Raw genomic sequence first — 22,295 nt, 5'->3', positions numbered from 1 at the left:
CACTAAAATTATGCCATTTCTCTTCAAATGCGAGCTAGATATCACACGAAAATTTCGCCATTTCTTTGCGTGCTAGTATGCAAATAAAATGTAGGATTACAGGTTTTGTAGTGCTCTCTCTGCAATAACTATAAACTAGTGTTGAGTGCTGAAATCTGGTCAGCCATGCTACGATGAACTCAAAGTAGCGACGCAGTTTTCTCTTTCTGACTGAGCATGAGTGCTACGTTGCTCACACACTTCGTGCACGCTGTTGTTAAGTGAGTCGATATTCTAGCTACTCTATTTTAGCACATATTGTCCCCAATAAGATCAGTGGTTAATAATATGGCCTCATTCAAAAGAAACTGCAGAATTTATTCATTGAACAGAAATACCATCTGCTCTTGAAAAACCCTTCCGTAACCGTTGAATTGCTGCAGTCCCCTCGAACATCAGAGTGACAGAAAATTGCAAACTAGCTGTAAAAAATACCATCTGCTCTCGAAAAACCCTTCCGTAACCGTTGAATTGCTGCAGTCCCCTCGAACATCAGAGTGACAGAAAATTGCAAACTAGCTGTAAAAATCAAGAAACCACACAGTATGGTGTTGAATGCCTATTGATTACAGATATGTGAAGCAACTTACGTTGTAGGCAAATGAAAAGAAGGAGTGTGGTAGAATTCACATGATGACTTTACTAGAGAAGTGTTTGTTTGGAACTGATGTGACACTAGTTAAATTCTGATCCAGCAAGTAAAGAGAAAACGAATTTCTCGCCAACGCTCGGAACATTTCGAAAACATTCCAGCTATGTTTTTGCACTAATGTTGTTGTTGTTGTTGTGGTCTTCAGTCCTGAGACTGGTTTGATGCAGCTCTCCATGCTAATCTATCCTGTGCAAGCTTCTTCATCTCCCAGTACCTACTGCAACCTACATCCTTCTGAATCTGCTTAGTGTATTCATCTCTTGGTCTCCCTCTACGATTTTTACCCTCCACGCTGCCCTCCAATGCTAAATTTGTGATCCCTTGATGCCTCAAAACATGTCCTACCAACCGATCCCTTCTTCTAGTCAAGTTGTGCCACAAACTTCTCTTCTCCCCAATCCTATTCAATAGCTCCTCATTAGTTACGTGATCCACCCACCTTATCTTCAGCATTCTTCTGTAGCACCACAATTCGAAAGTTTCTATTCTGTTCTTGTCCAAACTAGTTATCGTCCATGTTTCACTTCCATACATTGCTACACCCCATACAAATACTTTCAGAAACTTCTTCCGGACACTTAAATCTATACTCGATGTTAACAAATTCCTCTTCTTGAGAAACGCTTTCCTTGCCATTGCCAGTCTACATTTTATATCCTCTCTACTTCGACCATCATCGGTTATTTTACTCCCTAAATAGCAAAACTCCTTTAATACTTTGTCTCATTTCCTAATCTAATTCCCTCAGCATCACCCGACTTAATTTGACTACATTCCATTATCCTCGTTTTGCTTTTGTTGATGTTCATCTTATATCCTCCTTTCAAGACACTGTCCATTCCGTTCAACTGCTCTTCCAAGTCCTTTGCTGTCTCTGACAGAATTACAATGTCATCGGCGAACCTCAAAGTTTTTACTTCTTCTCCATGAATTTTAATACCTACTCCGAAATTTTCTTTTGTTTCCTTTACTGTTTTCTCAATATACAGATTGAATAACATCGGGGAGAGGCTACAACCCTGTCTCACTCCTTTCGCAACCACTGTTTCCCTTTCATGCCACTCGACTCTTATAACTGCCATCTGGTTTTTGTACAAATTGTAAATAGCCTTCCGCTCCCTGTATTTTACCCCTGCCACCTTCAGAATTTGAAAGAGAGTATTCCAGTCAACATTGTCAAAAGCTTTCTCTAAGTCTACAAATGCTAGAAATGTAGATTTGCCTTTTCTTAATCTTTCTTCTAAGATAAGTCGTAAGGTCAGTATTGCCTCACGTGTTCCAACATTTCTACGGAATCCAAACTGATCTTCCCCAAGGTAGGCTCCTACCAGTTTTTCCATTCGTCTGTAAAGAATTCGTGTTAGTATTTTGCAGCTGTGACTTATTAAACTGATAGTTCGGTAATTTTCACATCTGTCTACACCTGCTTTATTTGGGATTGGAATTATTATATTCCTCTTGAAGTCTGAGGGTATTTCGCCTGTCTCATACATCGTGCTCACCAGATGGTAGAGTTTTGTCATGACTGGCTCTCCTGAGGCCATCAGTAGTTCTAATGGAATGTTGTCTACTCCGGGAGCCTTCTTTCGACTCAGGTCTTTCAGTGCTCTGTCAAACTCTTCACGCAGTATCTTATCTCCCATTTCATCTTCATCTACATCCTCTTCCATTTCCATAATATTGTCCTCAAGTACATCGCCCTTGTATAAACCCTCTATATACTCCTTCCACCTTTCTGCCTTCCCTTCTTTGCTTAGAACTGGGTTTCCATCTGAGCTACTGATATTCATAGAAGTGGTTCTCTTCTCTCCAAAGGTCTCTTTAATTTTCCTGTAGGCAGTATCTATCTTACCCCTAGTGAGATAAGCCTCTACATCCTTACATTTGTCCTCTAGCCATCCCTGCTTAGCCATTTTGCACTTCCTGTCGATATCATTTTTGAGACGTTTGTATTCCTTTTTGCCTGATTCATTTACTGCGTTTTTATATTTTCTCCTTTCATCAATTAAATTCAATATTTCTTCTGTTACCTAAGGATTTCTATTAGCCCTTGTCTTTTTACCTACTTGATCGTCTGCTGCCTTCACAACTTCATCCCTCAGAGCTACCCATTCTTCTTCTACTGTATTTCCTTCCCCATTCCTGTCAATTGTTCCCTTATGCTCTCCCTGAAACTCTCTACAACATCTGGTTCTTTCAGTTTATCCAGGTCCCATCTCCTTAAATTCCCCCCTTTTTGCAGTTTCTTCAGTTTCAATCTGCAGTTCATAACCAATAGATTGTGATCAGAATCCACATCTGCCCCAGGAAATGTCTTACAATTTAAAACCTGGTTCCTAAATCTCTATCTTACCATTATATGCACTAATATGTACTGTAAATAAAGCATAGCTTCATCACTTGAAACCAACAATCAATGCAATCATTGTAAACCGGTTGTTCTGCATCCACAAAAGATAAAAATGAGAATAAATAAATTAGTTTTATTATGTATCTCTAAAAGGAAAAATAATAGCTGACAATTATCACACAAGTTTTGTAACTACTCGTAGTAGGATGAAAAAATAATTTTAGGGAATGAAACTTCCTGGCAGATTAAAACTGTGTGCCCGACCGAGACTCGAACTCGGGACCTTTGCCTTTCGCGGGCAAGTACTCTACCAACTGAGCTACCGAAGCACGACTCACGCCCGGTACTCACAGCTTTACTTCTGCCAGTACCTCGTCTCCTACCTTCCAAACTTTACAGAAGCTCTCCTGCGAACCTGGCAGAACTAGCGCTCCTGAAAGAAAGGATATTGCGGAGACATGGCTTAGCCACAGTTGGTAGAGCACTTGCCCGCGAAAGGCAAAGGTCCCGAGTTCGAGTCTCGGTCGGGCACACAGTTTTAATCTGCCAGGAAGTTTCATATCAGCGCACACTCCGCTGCAGAGTGAAAATCTCATTCTGGAAACATCCCCCAGGCTGTGGCTAAGCCATGTCTCCGCAATATCCTTTCTTTCAGGAGTGCTAGTTCTGCCAGGTTCGCAGGAGAGCTTCTGTAAAGTTTGGAAGGTAGGAGACGAGGTACTGGCAGAAGTAAAGCTGTGAGTACCGGGCGTGAGTCGTGCTTCGGTAGCTCAGTTGGTAGAGCACTTGCCCGTGAAAGGCAAAGGTCCCGAGTTCGAGTCTCGGTCGGGCACACAGTTTTAATCTGCCAGGAAGTTTCATATCAGCGCACATTCCGCTGCAGAGTGAAAATCTCATTCTGGAATTTTAGGGAATAACTGGGCTAAACAACGATTAAATGTTAATCATATTAAAATCTGATCATATGGAAACTGACGCATTTCATAAGCACAAGATTCCGTCTTCAGGCTCTAACCATCACAAGGATTAGCACTTCAAGGAACGGAACAGACGCAGATGGACTCCAGATGTGCGCATGTCGAGTACGCGTTTGTGCCTATTTACACTGCACGAGAGCCTCGAAGTCGCACAGACTGTGTAAATTCGTCACCCCAACTTTCCTGCTGCATGTTGCACAGAACCAAAGGCACATCTATATCCGTGCTTGTCAAAGCACACGATGTTCCACGACTGGTGCCGATAGAAGCCGATGCGTTCACTCACAAGAGCTACTGTAGCGAAGATGTCTGCAGCTGTGTACTTCACAACTCCCGCTGAGCGCTAGCAGACTGATATTGAGGGGAAAGAACAAAGAATATGGCAACTCGGTGCAAAGAACACATGGTCGTTTAACTTAATAAAACGAATCGAAACAGTGGCTTCTTCACATCGACAGTGAAGATTGTCACCATAATAACAAACGTGATGTAGCGTTAAACTAAATTCTCTGGTCAATGATCACAGTGGAGGGAATTGAAAAGAAAATAATAACTCAGCGGCCAAAGTACTGCTGGAAAAGCCATATAATTTATATCCGAAAGAGAAGTGGTTATGGCAGCGGGGGTTTATAAGTACAGTTTTTTGTCAAACTTTGATTCAACGATGGCATGGAACCTCAAAGTTGCCGGTAACTTCTCGGAATTACGCTACTGGCCATTAAAATTCCTACACCAAGAAGAAATGGAGATGATAAACGGGTATTCATTGGACAAATATATTATACTAGAACTGACATGTGATTACATTTTCACGCAATTTGGGTGCATAGATCGTGAGAAATCTGTACCCAGAACAACCACCTCTGGCCATAATAACGGTCTTGATACGTCTGGGCATTGGGTCAAACAGATCTTGGATGGCGTGTACAGGTACAGCTGCCCATTCAGCCGGCCGAAGTGGCCGTGCGGTTCTAGGCGCTGCAGTCTGGAACCACGAGGCCGCTACGGTCGCAGGTTCGAATCCTGCCTCGGGCATGGATGTGTGTGATGTCCTTAGGTTAGTTAGGTTCACCTAGTTCTAAGTTCTAGAGGACTAATGACCTAAGAAGTTGAGCCCCATAGTGCTCAAAGCCATTTGAACCATTTTTTGCCCATTCAGCTTCAACACAATACCACAGTTCATCAACAGTAGTGACTGGCGTATTGTGACGAGCCAGTTGCTCGGCCACCATTGACCAGACGTTTTCAGTTGGTGAGAGATCTGGAGAATGTGCTCGCCAGACAGCAGTCGAACATTTTCTGTATCCAGAAAGGCCCGTACAGGACCTGCAACATGCGGTCGTGCATTATCCTACTGAAATGTAGGGTTTCGCAGGGATCGAATGAAGGGTAGAGCCACAGGTCGTAACACATCGGAAATGTAATGTCCACTGTTCAAAGTGCCATCATTGCGAACTAGAGGTGACCGAGACGTGTAACCAATGGCACCCCATACCATCACGCCGGGTGAAACGCCAGTATGGAAATGAAGAATACATGCTTCAAATGTGCGTTCACCGCGATGTCGCTGAACACGAATGCGACCATCATGATGCTGTAAACAGAACCTGGATTCATCCGAAAAAATGACGTTGTGCCATTCGTGCACCCAGGTTCGTTGTTGAGTACACCTTCGCAGACGCTCCTGTCTACGATGCAGCGTCAAGGGTAACTGCAACCATGGTCTCCGAGCTAACAGTCCATGCTGCTGCGCCGGCCAGAGTGGCCGTGTGGTTCTAGCCGCTACAGTGTGGAACCGCGCGACCGCTACGGACGGAGGTTCGAATCCTGCCTCGGGCATGGATGTGTGTGATGTCCTTAGGTTAGTTAGGTTTAAGTAGTTCTAAGTTCCAGGGGACTGATGACCTAAGAAGTTAAGTCCCATAGTGCTCAGTGCCATTTGAACCATGCTGCTGCAAACGTCATTGAACTGTTCGTGCAGATGGTTGTTGTCTTGCAAACGTCCCCATCTGTTGGCTCAGGACCGGCCGGTGTGGCCGAGCGGTTCTAGGCACTTCAGTCTGGAACCGCGATACCGATACGGTCGTAGGTTCGAATCCTGCCTCGGGAATGGATGTGTGTGATGCTCTTAGGTTAGTTAGGTTTAAGTAGTTCTAAGTTCTAGGGGACTGATGACCTCAGATGTTAAGTGCCATAGTGCTCAGAGCCAGAGCCATTTGTTGACTCAGGGATCGAGACGTGGCTGCACGATCCGTTACAGCCATGCGGATAAGATGCCTGTCATCTCGACTGCTAGTGACACGCGGCCGTTGGGATCCAGCACGGCGTTCCGTATTACCCTCCTGAACCTACCGATTCCATATACTGCTAACAGGCATTGAATCTCGACCAACGCGAGCAGCAATGTCGCGATACGATAAAGCGCAATCGCGATAGGCTACAATCCGAACTTTATCAAAGTAGGAAACGTGATGGTACGCATTTCTCCTCCTTACACGAGGCATCACAACTACGTTTGACCAGGCAACACCGGTCAACTGCTGTTTGTGTACGAGAAATCGGTTGCTAACTTTCCTCATGTCAGCACGTTGTAGGTGTCGCCACCGGCGCCAACCTTGTGTGATGCTCTGAAAAGCTAATCATTTGCATGTCACGGCATCTTCTTCCTGTCGGTTAAATTTCTCGTCTGTAGCACGCCATCTTCGTGGTGTAGCAATTTTAATGGCCAGTAGTGTAGTAATTGTTTTTCCATCCCAGCAGCCCGCTTCTGTTGTGTAAGGTGCAGTAGAAACAGAAATTATGCTAGCTCATCCTCAATTTCGAAACGAGTATTCGTCCTCTAAAAGATTTTTTTTTCGAAGAAATATCGAGTTCCACTTTACCCATTTTTTCGCCCTTAGTAACAGTTTCGTTCTTTTGCGTTGTCCACTGCCCAGTGCGTAAAATGTAGCGGCTGCTGAGATAGCAATAGCTTCTGATTTACTGTTAGCAATTAGCACTCGACACCATAAAATCCGTGCACTGATGTGCGCTTTGTGGCACCTCTCTCTCTCTCTCTCTCTCTCTCTCTCTCTCTCTCTCTTTCTCTCTCTCGCTAACTACATGAGATTTCTCATGTTCACATCATTACTCTTTGAGGAACTTGTAAATCGACAAACAGTCGCTGTATATCGAAGAGCAGGAAAACAGACTTCTGGAAGCCATGGCAGATGTTACTGACCTAGGAGGCACTGTTCAACACACCGCATGCTCACAACGTATCCGGTGCCTGATGAGATGACTCCCGATATTAATAAAAGAACACGACTTAGTCGAAAAGAGTTTTACCATTTTTGTGAAATAATTTGTGCTCCTATTCCTTGATGACCGATATCTTCGATGGATTGAATCTGGAGACGAAATCTTGTACATTCGAGTCACTTTCAATGTGATAGATTCTAATGCGATTAGCATTATAAACATGGCTAAGCCCAAGCATTCTTTTACTACCTCAAGTTTGCTCCATCGACCTATCTATAAAGTGCATTCAAAAAGGAACGAACCAGAGACTTTAAAATGAAACCTGCTAAAGAGACCGTAATGTCATTGCGTACGAAAGAAAGTGTGGATCCTATAAAAGCACTGAGAACCGAAACTCGTCACTAGAGGGACACGGCTTCACAACCATGTGACCACAGAGCGATCACAACACGTGTCAAAACTCAGTAACACCAAAACCAGAGAAATGGAGGCCTTAAACGAAGAGAAAACGGAAAAAGTGGGTTTCCTTACAGCGGAAGGGATACGGGGGACGAGAATTCATCGAAGAATGACACAGATGATCGGAGAGCCAGCGTCGTTGCTAGGTGTTTTGCCGCCCTAGGCGAGAACTGAAAAATAACGCCCCCTCTATTTTACTTCCATTGACCTCCTCGATATCCTCTTCCCCAACCCCCTCCACCACGAACAACATGCGACTGCACGACAACGCTAATCCACTATTACCCATTTAATCATTAAATTAAAGTGACCAAACATCGTCATTTTCTGGGGACTGTCCTCAGTTTACATACTCTGTCCTCAATTGCTTTAAAACTGACTGAGGGAAACAAATGTTTTCATTTTCTTATTTCTTGTCCCTAGTTTTTGAAATTTCCCAAAAGCATTGAAGTAGGAAGACAGTGCCGTTAGAACTCAACTGAATACACCAAATTTGGCATCAGTTACGTATTGTTTTTGACTGCAATGATATGCAGTACGCACAAATACAGGGACAATAGGTTGCAAGGACAAAGCATATAATTTCTCCAATTATGTACCGTCGATAAACAAGTCATGAGACACTCTCTTCCTGATTGTTATTTGCGTGTACGCGAAATTTTAAGAAAATGAAAGGCGATTTGTTTGAGGAAAGACAATGTAGTGATTTTCTCGTGCTGCGAGAGTCAGACACTAAGAGAGAGCGTTACAGACAAACACCAACTCCTTTCTTTGTGTGAGTACAATGAACTGCACTTACCTTTTACTCCTTTTCGATATGTTGAAGGAGAAGTACAAGACCTCGGTTGTGAATTCGTGATCGTTTATTCACAGGTAGTAATAGTAGAACCAAGAACATCAACAGAACCACTCAGTGCAACTGACGCTTCACAAATGATCTGCCAAGGCAGAAACAAAAGGAAGGGCTGACGGACGTATGGTATCAACTCGCAGACATCGCAAGTCAGTGCACAGGCCCTGCTCCGGCGCTCGACGGACATGAATTAAGGTCGTGTTTTGTTTCCATTTCGCGCTCAGTAGCGGCTGCTTTAGTTTTGAGATAAATAAAGGCGATGTGTTTACTTTCGTCAAAGTAGATAAAGACTTATGAAGAGTTAGTTTTGAGGTAGGTAAAGGCTATGTGTTTACTCTCGTCAAAGTAGATAAAGACTTATTAAGCCTTCTATATGAGGCTGAGTGAGTAACAGGTTAAAATTATATTTTTGTTTGACGTTTTAGAATTCGTGTCTCTTTTAATTTAAGCTGCTGATATACAGGGTGGTCCATTGATAGTGACCGGGCCAAATATCTCACGAAATAAGCATCAAACGAAAAAACTACAAAGCACGAAACTCGTATAGCTTGAAGGGGGAAACCAGATGGCGCTATGGTTGGCCCGCTAAATGGCGCTGCCATAGGTCAAACGGGTATCAATTGCGTTTTTTTAAATAGGAACTCTCATTTTTATTACATATTTGTGTAGTACGTAAAGAAATATGAATGTTTTAGTTGGACCACTTTTTTCGCTTTGTGATAGATGGCGCTGTAATAGTCACAAACGTATAAGTACTTGGTATCACGTAAAATTCCGCCAGTGCGGACGGTATTTGCTTCGTGATACATTACCCGTGTTAAAATGGACCGTCTAGCAATTGCAGAAAAGATCGATATCGTGTTGATGTATGGCTATTGTGATCAAAATGCCCAACGGGAGTGTGCTACGTGTGCTACTCGGTATCCTGGACGATATCATCCAAGTGTCCGGACCGTTCGCCGAATAGCTTCGTTATTTAAGGAAACAGGAAGTGTTCAGCCACATGTGAAACGTCAGCCACGACCTGCAACACATGATGACGCCCAAGTAGGTGTTTCAGCTGCTGTTGCGCCTAATCCGCACATCACTAGCAGACAAATCGCGCGAGAATCGGGAATCTCAAAAACGTCGGTGTTGAGAATGCTACATCAACATCGAATGCACCCGTACCATATTTCTATGCATCAGAAATTGCATGGCGACGACTTTGAACGTCGTTTGTAGTTCTGCCACGGCACAAGAGAAATTACGGGACGATGACAGATTTTTTGCACGCGTTCTATTTAGCGAAGAAGCGCCATTCACCAACAGCGGTAACGTAAACCGGCATAATATGAGCTATTGGGCAACGGAAAATCCACGATGGCTGCGACAAGTGGAACATCAGCGACCTTGGCGGGTTAATGTATTGTGATCGATGGCAATATAAATGGTGCAATGTATGCTGATTTCCTAGATACTGTTCTACCGATGTTACTACAAGATGTTTCACTGCATGACAGAATGGCGATGTACTTCCAACATGATGGATGTCCGGCACATAGCTCACGTGTGGTTGAAGCGGTATTGAATAGCATATTTCATGACAGGTGGATTTGTCGTCGAAGCACCATACCATGGTCCCCGGATTTCTTTCTGTGGGGGAAGTTGAGGGTATTTGCTATCGTGATCCACCGACGACGCCTGACAACATGCGTCAGCGCATTGTCAATACATCTGCAAATATTACGGAAGGCGAACTAGTCGCTGTTGAGAGAAATGTCGTTACACGTATTGCCACATGCATTGAGGTTGACGGACATCATTTTGAGCATTAATTGCATACATGTGGTATTTACAGGTAATCACGCAGTAACAGCATGCGTTATCAGGAATGATAAGTTTACAAAGGTACATGTATCACATTGGAACAACCGAAATAAAATATTCAAACGTACCTACGTTCTGTATTTTCATTTAAAAACCTACCTGTTACCAACTGTTCGTCTAAAATTGTGAGCGATATGTTTGTGACTATTACAGCGCCATCTATCACAAAGCGAAAAAACTGGTCCAACTAAAACATTCATATTTGTGTACGTACTACACGAATATGTAATAAAAATGGGGGGGGGGTGTTCTTGTTTAAAAAAACGCAGTTGATATCGGTTTGAGCTATGGCAGCGCCATCTAGCGGGACAACCATAGCGCCATGTGGTTTCCCCCTTCAAGGTAGACGAGTTTCGTGCTTTGTAGTTTTTCGTTTGACGCTTATTTCGTGAGATATTGGCCCGGTCACGATCAATGGACCACCCTGTATACGACGTGCGCGAGCAGGCAGTGAGCTCTCCAAGTGCCGTAAACATTCGCTTCTCACGCGTAGTCTGGCTCATGTATCAGTCAAAGACGCTGCGTTAGCTAGGTTCAGTAACACAAATGTGTGTCGGGCTGAGCACACTCTGTGATCACTGGTCTTAGGTTCAGTTAAGGGCCCCACACACAAGCGACGGATCGCAACGATCCGTTAAATGGTCGACCGATCGCTTCGTATACCACACGTGTATGGGCAAATCGAAGCGATCGGTCACTGCTCACTGATCGCAAGGAAATCCCAGGAATCCGAAGCATCGCATAGATTCATATCTGCAGGGTGGCTACCTCGCTGGTTTGCAGTGATGTGTGGCAATATGTTTGCGAGTCGTAACTCTAGGTATTAAGCGTTGTTGTGCAGTTATTTTCGTTTCGCTTTGCCCTCGCTGAGTAGGCTCAAATGGCTCAGAGCACTATGGGAATTAACTGCTGTGGTCATCAGTCCCCTAGAACTTAGAACTACTTAAACCTAACTAACCTAAGGACATCACACACATCCATGCCCGAGGCAGGATTCGAACCTGCGGCCGTAGCGGTCGCGCGGTTCCAGACTGTAACGCCTAGAACCGCTCGGCCGCTTCAGCCGGCTCGTTGAGTAGGAATTTGACGTTAGACATTATAGTTATTCAGAGACCACGAACTAATGAGAGAAGTAAGGTGGAAGCCAGAGATGTCTTCAGTACTAAGAAGCAATACAAAATAAATCCTTCCATTCTGCATTGATTATCATTTTGGAGCTTACACTATAGACATAGAATTGAGGAGAATTTTCAGTAACAGTCCCGATGCGGTGGGCTCCATCTGATGATTCTTAGTTATTTATGAAATAATTACACACGTTTTAAAGTTTTTTATATTCTAAACAGAATAACATATATATTGTAATATTAAGATGACATTTTAATTTAAACATTCTAAGCGTATCTATTACACAGCTTAGTCATGTCCCTTGACATTTCATGTAATCTAACTCTCCCTTACACAGTTTATAACAAGAGTTATGGTAATCAGTAGTGCGGCTATTGACATCATTATAGCCATATGTATAACACAAACAAATTGAATAAATACTTGCAGTTTAATTACAAGACAAATGAATAGAAAAGCAATTAAGGACCAATGAAAGAAAAACTAATTGTATTAGCACACTGGAAAGATATATACAACCCATTTAGCGTCAGCGAAGAATATAATGTGTTACAGAGTAACCTACAATCTCCAAGAAAAGCGTTTCAAAATAAATTTATCAAATTGTAAGTCACATTCGTTTTAAATCTACTTTTTACAAGTATTCGTGGGGATATAGAAATCAATTGCAAATACTCATGGATCATTTTCCACAGCAGAACTTCTCGACACAGTGGAACTCATAATACCGTTTGTAGTTGCTTCAAAATTCGCACGTTTGTGGGTTGACGAGGCGAACAACCGACAGCAGGCGATATCATACGCGACGGGTCGATACCGCCGCTATCGGAATACTTGAAGCGAAACGCTGCTTAAGTCAGAATTAATTTCGTCACTTGGTCAGTATCTGTCTCCTGTAAGATTACTTATTGAATAAGGTTTCTTCAAAGGCGTGTGGATCTCAGCCACTAGTCAGTTTTGAAATTAACTTGCTCATTTATTTCACAGATACTTTGCCTTGCTGTGTTTTGCGTGTTTTCGTACAAGTACTGGTTCGTAAACCAGCGTAGCTAGATGTTGGTTGGAGTTTCTTGCCTTTGTGTGACTTCACATGATGCTGTTGTGCTCGCGTGTTTGGTAACTATCCGGGAATCTGTTATATGGAAATGTATAGTGTACTTGTAACTACCTGCAGAGGAATTCCTGTAAATTCGATATTTTGTTCCCCACTGTGTGACTAACAAGCTCAAAATCCATTGTCTGAACAAGTAGTGGTTAGTAAGCCCAGAATCCGTACGGCTTTTACGAGGTAAGACTTCTCTCTCATATGGATCGCAAGTTATGTTTATTTGAGTCAGCGTCCAGACAATTTTATTTTGTTACCTGTGAAAAACCGAGGCCTCCAACACTAATATGTATAAAGTGTGACAGGGTCTGAAGGGTCGTCTTATAGTTTCACATTTAAATTATGTATCGTAAAATTTTTATTGTTAATTCGATTTTTTATACAAAACCTAAATAAAAATGGGCTTCATGAGTTTCGGTTCCTTTGTTCCTGAATGCTTTGTCCTGAACAATGTGATGAACACGTGTACCTTTAGTTTAAAGTATACCGAGTATAAATTTTGCTACGTGGTAATAATGCACACGGATTTTCCTCTTGCTTTATTAACCTGTACTGTAGATTTATTACGCACTTATTAGTCACGTGATGTCTATGTCTACAGCTTCGATTCCTTTTGTAATGTAACAATCCTTCCGTCTGAACATTAAGCTATATCTCCACGAAGTTAGTACAAGATGGCTAACACTAAAGGATGCGAAAGTTTGGGCCACCACGTAGTCTGCAGCAAGCTAGTCCACTGCACGATTGCTGGTTACAAAGCAGTGTACAGCACTTCTTCTTTTCGGCTTTCTGTTCTGGCATAAAGTGCGCTGCAAGCAAGATCACAAGTAAGTGCCAATTGTCCATTATGTCCCCAAGTTAACTAGAATGTTGAAGACTTGGTTAGATACAGAGCAATAGAGCATATAATATTGTGGTATATGCAATAAAAATCGTTATCTATGTATGGATTATGTTTTTAAATAACAGTCAATGAATTCTGCTGGTTTTAAATTTCCGTTGTAGCCAGATACCTGTTCGTAATCGGCCCTTTGCATTTGTATACTCATAATTAGCCAAATGTTCTTAAATAATCATGTTTAATCAGTTGTACTGCAGTTTGCTAGCCTTTCAACATTTGTTTTTCTACGCCTGCTCAATTGTGGTTATCGCAAATTGATGTTGAACCCCGTTTCTCTAGCACATGGAGGTCCAATACGTGAACAGCATCTACTAGTTTCGCACCGAACCATATATGTACACGGCTCTGCCAGTTTTACTGATTTGTAGTAGTCAGCTATCACAAAAATGTTTTCAGTTTCGTTATATTAAGTGCCATTGCTATGTGAAGCAAAAGTAATTGTGAAGTTTCATCTGCATCGTAACACCACGCAAGTGTATTCCACATTTTCGTACTAAGTGGAAAGTTCGCCATCATAGAAGAATAACAGCTTCAAAAGTTTAAAATTTCGTGAAATTAGCATATCGTCTTAAAACTGTGTAGTTTTCAGGCCATAACGTTATTATTTGCATCGTTTGGTTCCTTGCTGGCATATTAGTCGAATATACGTGGGAAAACTGAGACTTCACAGCAACAAAAATCTGAATGTTAAATATATGTATTTAAGAACTGCTAATGAGCGAATTTAAAAATTTAACGCAAAATTACTTTTAAATGGCTTTATTCGTGCGCCATCAAGTATAATAAAGAGCTGTGGTGCCACCTCAACATAAAAGACAATGTATGCTCCGTTAAAACTGTGCGTAGTCTGCTCTATGCATCGAAATGCTGACTTCTCAAAGAATGGCTTGAAAGTGACTGACACATTTCAAACTAAAATCTGTAAAACAATCCTCCAAACACATTGTGTAACAATAGATGCAGTCTGTTCACAGCGCAGACAGTCTTAAGGAAACGGCAGAACTTCGATAACACAATATGACAATGAAAACATAGTTGAAGAGAGGCTGTGTAAGTACGGTACAGTAACTTAATTAAAAGTATTACACTGAGTACACTTTCATTACATTTCTTACATCCAAAGGAAAATGCTTCCCACATGATTCTAATTTATTTACGTTTGCTAACAAGAATTTGAAAGTCCGGAAAATCGGAAAGTAGGAGTAAAAAAAACATTCAGCTTGCAAAAACCTTTACCATTGATCTAATGAAACCAATGATTATTTGGACAACATTCGCAGCATTAATGTCAATGTTACTAAGCGATCGCGCTACAGAAAATCAAGAAAGTAACAGTAAATACACAGCAGCACTAGTTGCATTATAGTCTTTATCTACATCCGGTTTAGATCCACTGTGGTTATCAAGATAACAAAACTAATAACGCCATATCGATGTGAAGACAGATTTCCTATCTCGAATATGAGTTTACGTCGCAGGCATTGTGGGCAACTCGGCACCTGATAATGAACTTAGTGGGAGGGAAGTACATAGTAGTGTAATAATGGCTTGTTTACTATTTCAACTGATGTTTGAAGCGTTACCTCTCTTTCATGCTACGTGCATATAAGTTATCGGTCGCTATTAGAAATTAATACTCGAAGATACTACAGAAATTACATGAAATTTTGCTACAGAACTATGAAAAGTAATATGTTAAAGAAGATCTTTTGCAAGTATTAACTAATATGTAAGCTGAATACTGTAGGCAAAATTCTAAGCTTAATTTCTGGTGCTGTTCACTTACTGCAATAAGTGTATGACCATGAAAACAACTCAAAAATGAACGTAACATGAGAGATTCGTTTACTCCACTGCAAGACATTTCATTTAAGAAAGCTGACAGCCTGGTAATAAAGTTTTATGTGAGATTTGAAAAATTGCTCGATATCTGCAAAATTTCTTTAGGTACCTATTGGGTCTTAGATTTTTAGTGTGAGAATGACTTATTAAATTTCTCCAAGGCTTCAGAGTGTTGTGCATTTCTTACGTTTAGCATTTTTATAACATCTTTCTCAAACGGACTAAAAAGTATAAAATATTTTCTTCTAACCCGATACAGGTTCATAATCCCCAAAGAGATAGTTCTGAACATTTCTTCTTGTGGATCTTTAGTACTTATGACAACATTTCTAAAAATAAAAAGAAAAACTTGGGGCACAGTTAGGAGTCAATTAATGCATGAATACTTCACCTTAGTAACTAAAAATTTTATTGCACTGCAAATGATATCTACTGCTGTGTGATTTTTCTTAATTATAGCTACTCTTTATGCTCCTTACTATTATCTATTGCATGTGCTTCGCATTTTTCGTTTTAAATTTTATATGTGTTGTCATAGCTTCTAAAAACTCATAGCACAGATTTTCAGGACTATCAGTATGAGGCATGGACTCCGTCTGGGGATAGGAGAAATTATTTTATATTAACAACTTTTTATTTAAATAATTACCTTTTGTTTTTAGTCTCGTGAGTCTGAAATTTGTCCATCAATTTCAAACTCTTTGATGACGTCATAACAGACACATTTGGTAAATTTCAGATTCATTTTAGTTTCTCCTCATCCGAGGATCATCCTACAACGTATGTACTATATCGCGAAATGACCGAGAAATTAGAGAGATTCGAAGTCACACAGAGACCTACCAGCAATCGTGCTTAATTGAGAAACATTCGCAACTGGAAAGTTGAAAAGTGAGAAGTAGCAGTGGTACAGAAACTACCCTCCGCCACACAACAGACATGAAAGCAAATTAATATTTCACTGTCATCCTCTTCTAAGCTATATGGAAAGTTTTAAGTTTCTAGCTCATCGGGAAGTTAGTTTAAAATCAATGTGTACTGTTCACCAGATACAAAAAACAAAGTACCCTCTGGAACACACAGGACAACTAAGCCAGTTATTATTGTAGTAAAATCCGCTTCTGAGTTATATTGAAAGTTTCAGGTCTGTAGCTCATCGGGAAGTTAATTTGAAATCAACTGTGAGGAAGTAACAGATGGCGGGTGGTTATTTCCTTATAAGAACCAAAATATCATCTGCTTCGACCTACAGAAGTCCGGGACTCAGTTGCCATCTTCTAGGTTATCTGCATCAGCACGTCCTGATGTACTGTCTGTTGTGCTAGCCCGTAACTCCCAGAGAAAAAGAACTGCCACAGAACAAAAAGTTACAGGTATACTGATCTATTGACGTCTATGTCCACAGATGACGATCAATCTGTCAGTTATAACTGCCACAGAAAATTAACTTCTACTCATCATTAGCCACAATTTCTACAAGCTTTTAAGGACTGAAAGCTTGTTAGTCAAATGGCGTTTAGTTATGTTTATTATAAAGCTGTGTGACAAATGATAATTTATTATGCAGACATCAAAAAAAGTTTTGCATCACCCCTGTTCCCAGAACTCCTGAAGATAGACGTTGACTGCGGATATTGTGTCACAGAGACAGTCCATTTGACTGTTCAGAGACGTGACTAAACCCTCCCAAGGATGTAAACAACCATGCATGGGCAGCACCTATTAGACGGAGGGGGTCCGACAGCCGATCAGTTCCAGCCATTCCACCAGGAAGGAGATACACGGCTCGTGTTGTCTGTAGTTTAACGGTGTCCTAGACGGTCAATATTGCGGTTCGATCGCGTCCGCATAATTACTTTGTGCCATAAAGGGATCTTAACATGGGAAGTGTCCAGGCGTTTCGGAGTGAACCAAAGCGATGTTGTTCGGACATGGAGGAGATACAGGGAGACAGGAATCGTCGATGACATGCCTCGCTCAGGCCGCCCAAGGGCTACTACTACTGCAGTGGATGACCGCTATCTACGGATTATGGCTCGGGGGAACCCTGACAGCAACGCCACCATGTTGAATAATGGTTTTTGTGCAGCCACCGGACGTCGTCTTACAAATCAAACTGTGCACAATACTGCTCGATGCGCAACTTCACTCCCGACGTCCACGGTGAGATTCATCTTTGCAACCACGACACTATGCAGCACGGTACAGATGGGCCCAACAACGCGCCGAAAGGACCGCTCAGGATTGGCATCACGTCCTCACCGAAGAGTGTCGCATGTGCCTTCAACCAGATAATTGGAGGAAACCCGGTCAGGCTGAACGCCTTAAACACATTGTCCAGCGAGTGCAGCAAAGTGGAGGTTACCTCCTGTTTCGGGGTAGCATTATGTGGGGCCGACATACGCTGCTAGTGGTCATGGAAGGCGCCGTAATGGCTGTACGATACGTGAATCCCATCGTCCGACCGATAGTGCAATCCTATCCGCAGTATATTGGCGAGGCATTCGTCTTCATCGACGACAATTCGCGCCCCCATCGTGTACATCTTGTGAGTGACTTCCTCCTCGCTAGACTAGAGTGGCCAGCATGTTCTTCAGACATTAACGCTATCGAACATGCCTGGGATAGATTGAAAAGGGCTGTTTATGGACGACATGACAAACCAACCGCTCTGGATTTTCTCTGCCTCGTGATGACTGGGTGTTGTGTGATGTCCTTAGGTTAGTTAGGTTTAAGTAGTTCTAAGTTCTAGGGGACTGATGACCATAGATGTTAAGTCCCATAGCGCTCAGAGCCATCTGAACCACCAACCACTCTGAGGCATCTATGCCGAATCGCCGTTGAGGAGTGGGACAATCTGGACCAACAGTGCCTTGATGGACTTGTGGATAGTATGCCACGACGAACACAGGCATGCATCGATGCTAGAGGACGCGCTACTGGGTATTAGAAGTACCGGTGTGTACAGCAATCTGGACTACCACCCCTGAGGGTCTCGCTGTATGGTAGTACAACATGCAATGTGTGGTTTCATAAGCATTAAAAAGGGAAGAAATGGTGTTTATTTTGATCTCTATTCCAGTTTTCTGTACAGGTTCCTGAACTCACGGAACGGAGGTGATGCAAAACTTTTCTTGACGTGTGTATATTAGGACTCACACGGGGAGGCCACGACGTTGGGATCACGGATTTACTTCAAACTTTGTACATCTCTAACAGCCCATTAACGCACACAATATGCAAGTTATAAGGTGCACTACGCTGGCAGTTCTGAGAAGATCGCAAGAGAAGTTTTACACGTCTCTTATGTAAGTGAAATACCTGTGTGAGAACGGTGGCTGTAAGAAGTAATTGTACTCAAGTGTTTAGCGTTTGCGCGTAGTAATAAGGTCGTGAACGAGGAGGTGATTGGAATCCCTCTGACATTTAAATTTTTAACTACATTTTTCTCATCACTGGCCACATTAATTGATTTATATGACATTTTTGGGTAATATAAGGGGAAAAAACCATGTACATTTTCATGAAATTGTAGTGAATTTCATATGTTATTTGACTATTTACCATTTTTAATTCAAGTTTCAAGTACGAGGGACAGGCTTGGAAAGCACAGGGCAAACCTCGATAAACAGAGATGTGAGTGACGTTATTCACAATTAGTAATATAGTAAGTCACAATGTGCCACTCGATGGATGGGCTCTGGACATCATGCATTGCAGGACCCTATTTGTCGTATAGACATGGAAAACATAAATTGAAAGGGCATCTACTTCATCGAATGAAAACAGTTTTCTCGCATTTACAGAAAATGTTTAGGGTTTCTAAGGGAAAACACACTTCGTTGACATTTTGGAAAATTTCCCTTTCTTTCGCTAGTTTGGATGCAAACCGTGCATAGCGCAACATTTTGACAAATATAGGTGTTGTACGATGGAATTTAATTAAAATTAGTATGTAGTCAAATAAGATGAAATGCGCTAAACCTTCATGCAAGTGAACGTGGTTTTTCATATTTATATTACCTCTCAAGCGCCATTCAAATTAAATAATATGATCAGTAATGAAAAACTAGATTAATAATTAAGTCTGAGCGGAGTTCGTATTAGATAGCTCGAACGCTAGTCACTTGTCCACCAGGAACTCTAACATCCACCCCTTCTCACACATACATAAACCACGTAACAGACGCGTCAAATTTCTCTTGTGATTTTCTCGGAATTGCCAGAGCACCCTACTACTTGCACATTATGTTGCTTTACTGGCCTACTAAAGGTGTGCGAAGTTTGAAGTAAATCTGTCACCGCTGCGTCGTCTACATCTACATCTACATGAATACTCTGCAAATAGCATTTAACTGCCTGGCACAGGGTTCGTGGAGCCACTCTCACAATTCTCTATTATTCCAATCTCGTATAGCGCACGGAAAGAACGAACACCTGTGTCTTTCCGTACGAGCTCTGATTTCTCTTATTTTGTCGTGGTGATCGTTTCGCCCTATGTAGGTCGGTGTCAACAAAATATTTTCGCATTCGGAGGAGAAAGTTGGTGATTGGGATTTCGTGAGAACATTCCGCCGCAACTAAAGACGTCTTTATTTTAATGATGTTCACACCAAATCCTGTATCATTTCAGTGACGCTCTCTCCCCTGTTTAGTGATAATACAAAACGTGCTGCTCTTCTTAGAACTTTTTCGATGTACTCCGTCAGTCCTGTCTGCTAAGGATCCCACACCGCGCGGAAGTATTATAAAAGAGGACGGACAAACGTAGTGTCGGCTGTCTCCTTAATAGATATGTTACATTTTCTAAGTGTCTTGCCAATAAAATGCAATCTTTGGTTGGCCTTCCCCATAAGATTTCCTATGTCTCCCATCCAATTTAAGTTGTTAGTAATTGTAATTTCTAGGTATTTAGTTGAATTTACTGCCTTTGGATTTGACTAATTCATCGTGTAACCGAAGTTTAACGGATTCTTTTTACCACTCATGTGGATGACCTCACACTTTTCGTGATTTAGGGTCAGTTTCAAATTTTCGCACCATACTGTTATCTTCTCTAATTCGTTTTGCAATCCTGATGACTTTATTAGTCGATAAACGACAGCGTCATCTGCAAACAGCCTAAGACGGCTGCTCAGATTGTCTCCCAAATCGTTTATACAGATAAGGAACAGCAAAGGGCCCGTAACACTACCTTGTGGAACGCCAGAAATCACTTCTGTTTTACTCGATGACTTTCCGTCGATTACTACGAATTGTGGCATCTCTGACAGGAAAACACGAATCCAGTCACATAACTGAGAAGATATTCCATAAGCACCAGTTTCACTACAAGCTGCTTGTGTGGTACAGTGTCAAAAACCTCCCGGAATCCTGCCTTCTATAATCAGTATTTATAGGCGCAAAAAAAAAAAAAAACTTTGAAAAATATCAGTATGATGAAGCAAACATTCAGCTACTAATAGCAGATATATAATACCTCTATAGTAAAGCTCAGGAGGAGGCAGCATAGTTTTTTTCTTTTAAGTAACAGCCTCCTCTCTAAATTTAGGTGACTGAGTGCTAATAGCATTATGCATTATGACAGTCTGTTGTTGCTACAATATACATATTACGCTTCTCTGACGTTTTACCTTCTGTGCATGCACAGCACGACTCGTTCCATAGCCCTGAAGTTTCTTGATAATGTCTACGGGACACGATGAATGAACGAATGAATGAATGGAAACGAGAAGACGGAGGACACCTAAAGCGTTTGCATATTTACTTCTGTCAACGCCTTCAGCCAAAGACTGTTTCTTCTTGATTTGCGTTCACCAAGATATACGTCCGTACCGCTGCAGCCCCATTGATAAACTGCTTTTCCGAAATACCTCATATCGTTGCGTGTCGTATGTGGCTGTCTACTGCAGTTATACAAATATTATTTTCCGTTGTTTCTCATTGTATGATCAGTTTACTGATTAAATTTCACGAATTCGCTTCCTGCTTTGGACCGGCAGATAAAATATAATTTTTTACCCTCAAAAATCTTCTGCGTTACGTCTTTATGGCTGGTGAGATATTTCGCTCCATAGAAAGTAATGCTACTACTGTTTTCCTCAAGGCAACAAACCTAACTAATGACTATATTTTGCGTTTGAACCTTATTACGAAATTCTAAAGGAAAAAAATAGAGACAATTGAGCTGGTCGCTAGAGAAGTACGTTTACCTATTATGCAGGGATGGCGACCGTAGCGGCGTCGCTACTCTTCCTCTTGGTGGCGACTACAGCGACCGGTCTTCCCGTTTGAGTGTTGCTGCGATGGCGGCAGCAGCACAACTTATCCCCTCCCGCTCCCTCCGCGGTCCTGACGGACGTAACCACTGCAAGGTCACAGAAGCGAAATCGTGCTCCTCCACGCTGGTGGGGGGAACGTGGGCTCGGGACAGCACACGCCGCAGGCGTGGACCTGTCTTGCAAAAGGCGGTCCAGAGTCACAGTCAGCATGACACACATATTTGCAAATGATGTAACACTGAGCTACCGCACAGTGTAACGTCTCACAACAACAGCGGCTTTAAAAGATGACGAGGCTTCTCCTGAGCAGGACTAGGACCCCCAACAGATCTTTAGGACCCGTGCGGTATCAAGCAACTGCTACCGCATTCTGTGCGCGGGTGGGCCACAGTTTTGTAAGGATTCAGAATTGCCACTACACTTTCTTGGCCACTAATGTTATTTAACATGTAAGTAACGCCTCATTAAGGGTGACAGTAGAATCCTGCACGGTTCACCAAACTGGGAAAATCTCTGCCAATATAAGAGGCCGAAACTACGTCTCCATTGTGCCAGTCTTTCATGTTGACTCCTTAGAATCAGGAGCGGGCTGGAATCCT

At 42.1% G+C, this 22,295-nt stretch overlaps 1 protein-coding gene and 1 non-coding gene across 2 annotated transcripts in view; one reads left to right on the top strand and one right to left on the bottom strand.

Annotated features, from left to right (window-relative positions):
- Positions 1-21,758, bottom strand: part of LOC126473932 (UDP-glycosyltransferase UGT5-like) — an 85,108-nt gene extending 63,350 nt beyond the window's left edge. The window contains exon 1 of the mRNA XM_050101290.1: positions 21,628-21,758. The gene's annotated coding sequence lies outside the window, so the exon portion shown is untranslated. The remainder of the gene's footprint in view (positions 1-21,627) is intronic.
- Positions 3,800-3,874, top strand: Trnas-uga (transfer RNA serine (anticodon UGA)). The gene has a single exon. It is a non-coding gene; the product is annotated as a tRNA-Ser (tRNA).
- Positions 21,759-22,295: the final 537 nt, after the last annotated feature.

This window comes from Schistocerca serialis, chromosome 4 (genome assembly GCF_023864345.2).
Source record: "Schistocerca serialis cubense isolate TAMUIC-IGC-003099 chromosome 4, iqSchSeri2.2, whole genome shotgun sequence".
Lineage (NCBI taxonomy): Eukaryota > Metazoa > Arthropoda > Insecta > Orthoptera > Acrididae > Schistocerca > Schistocerca serialis.
This window is presented reverse-complemented; position numbering and strand designations above follow the sequence as displayed.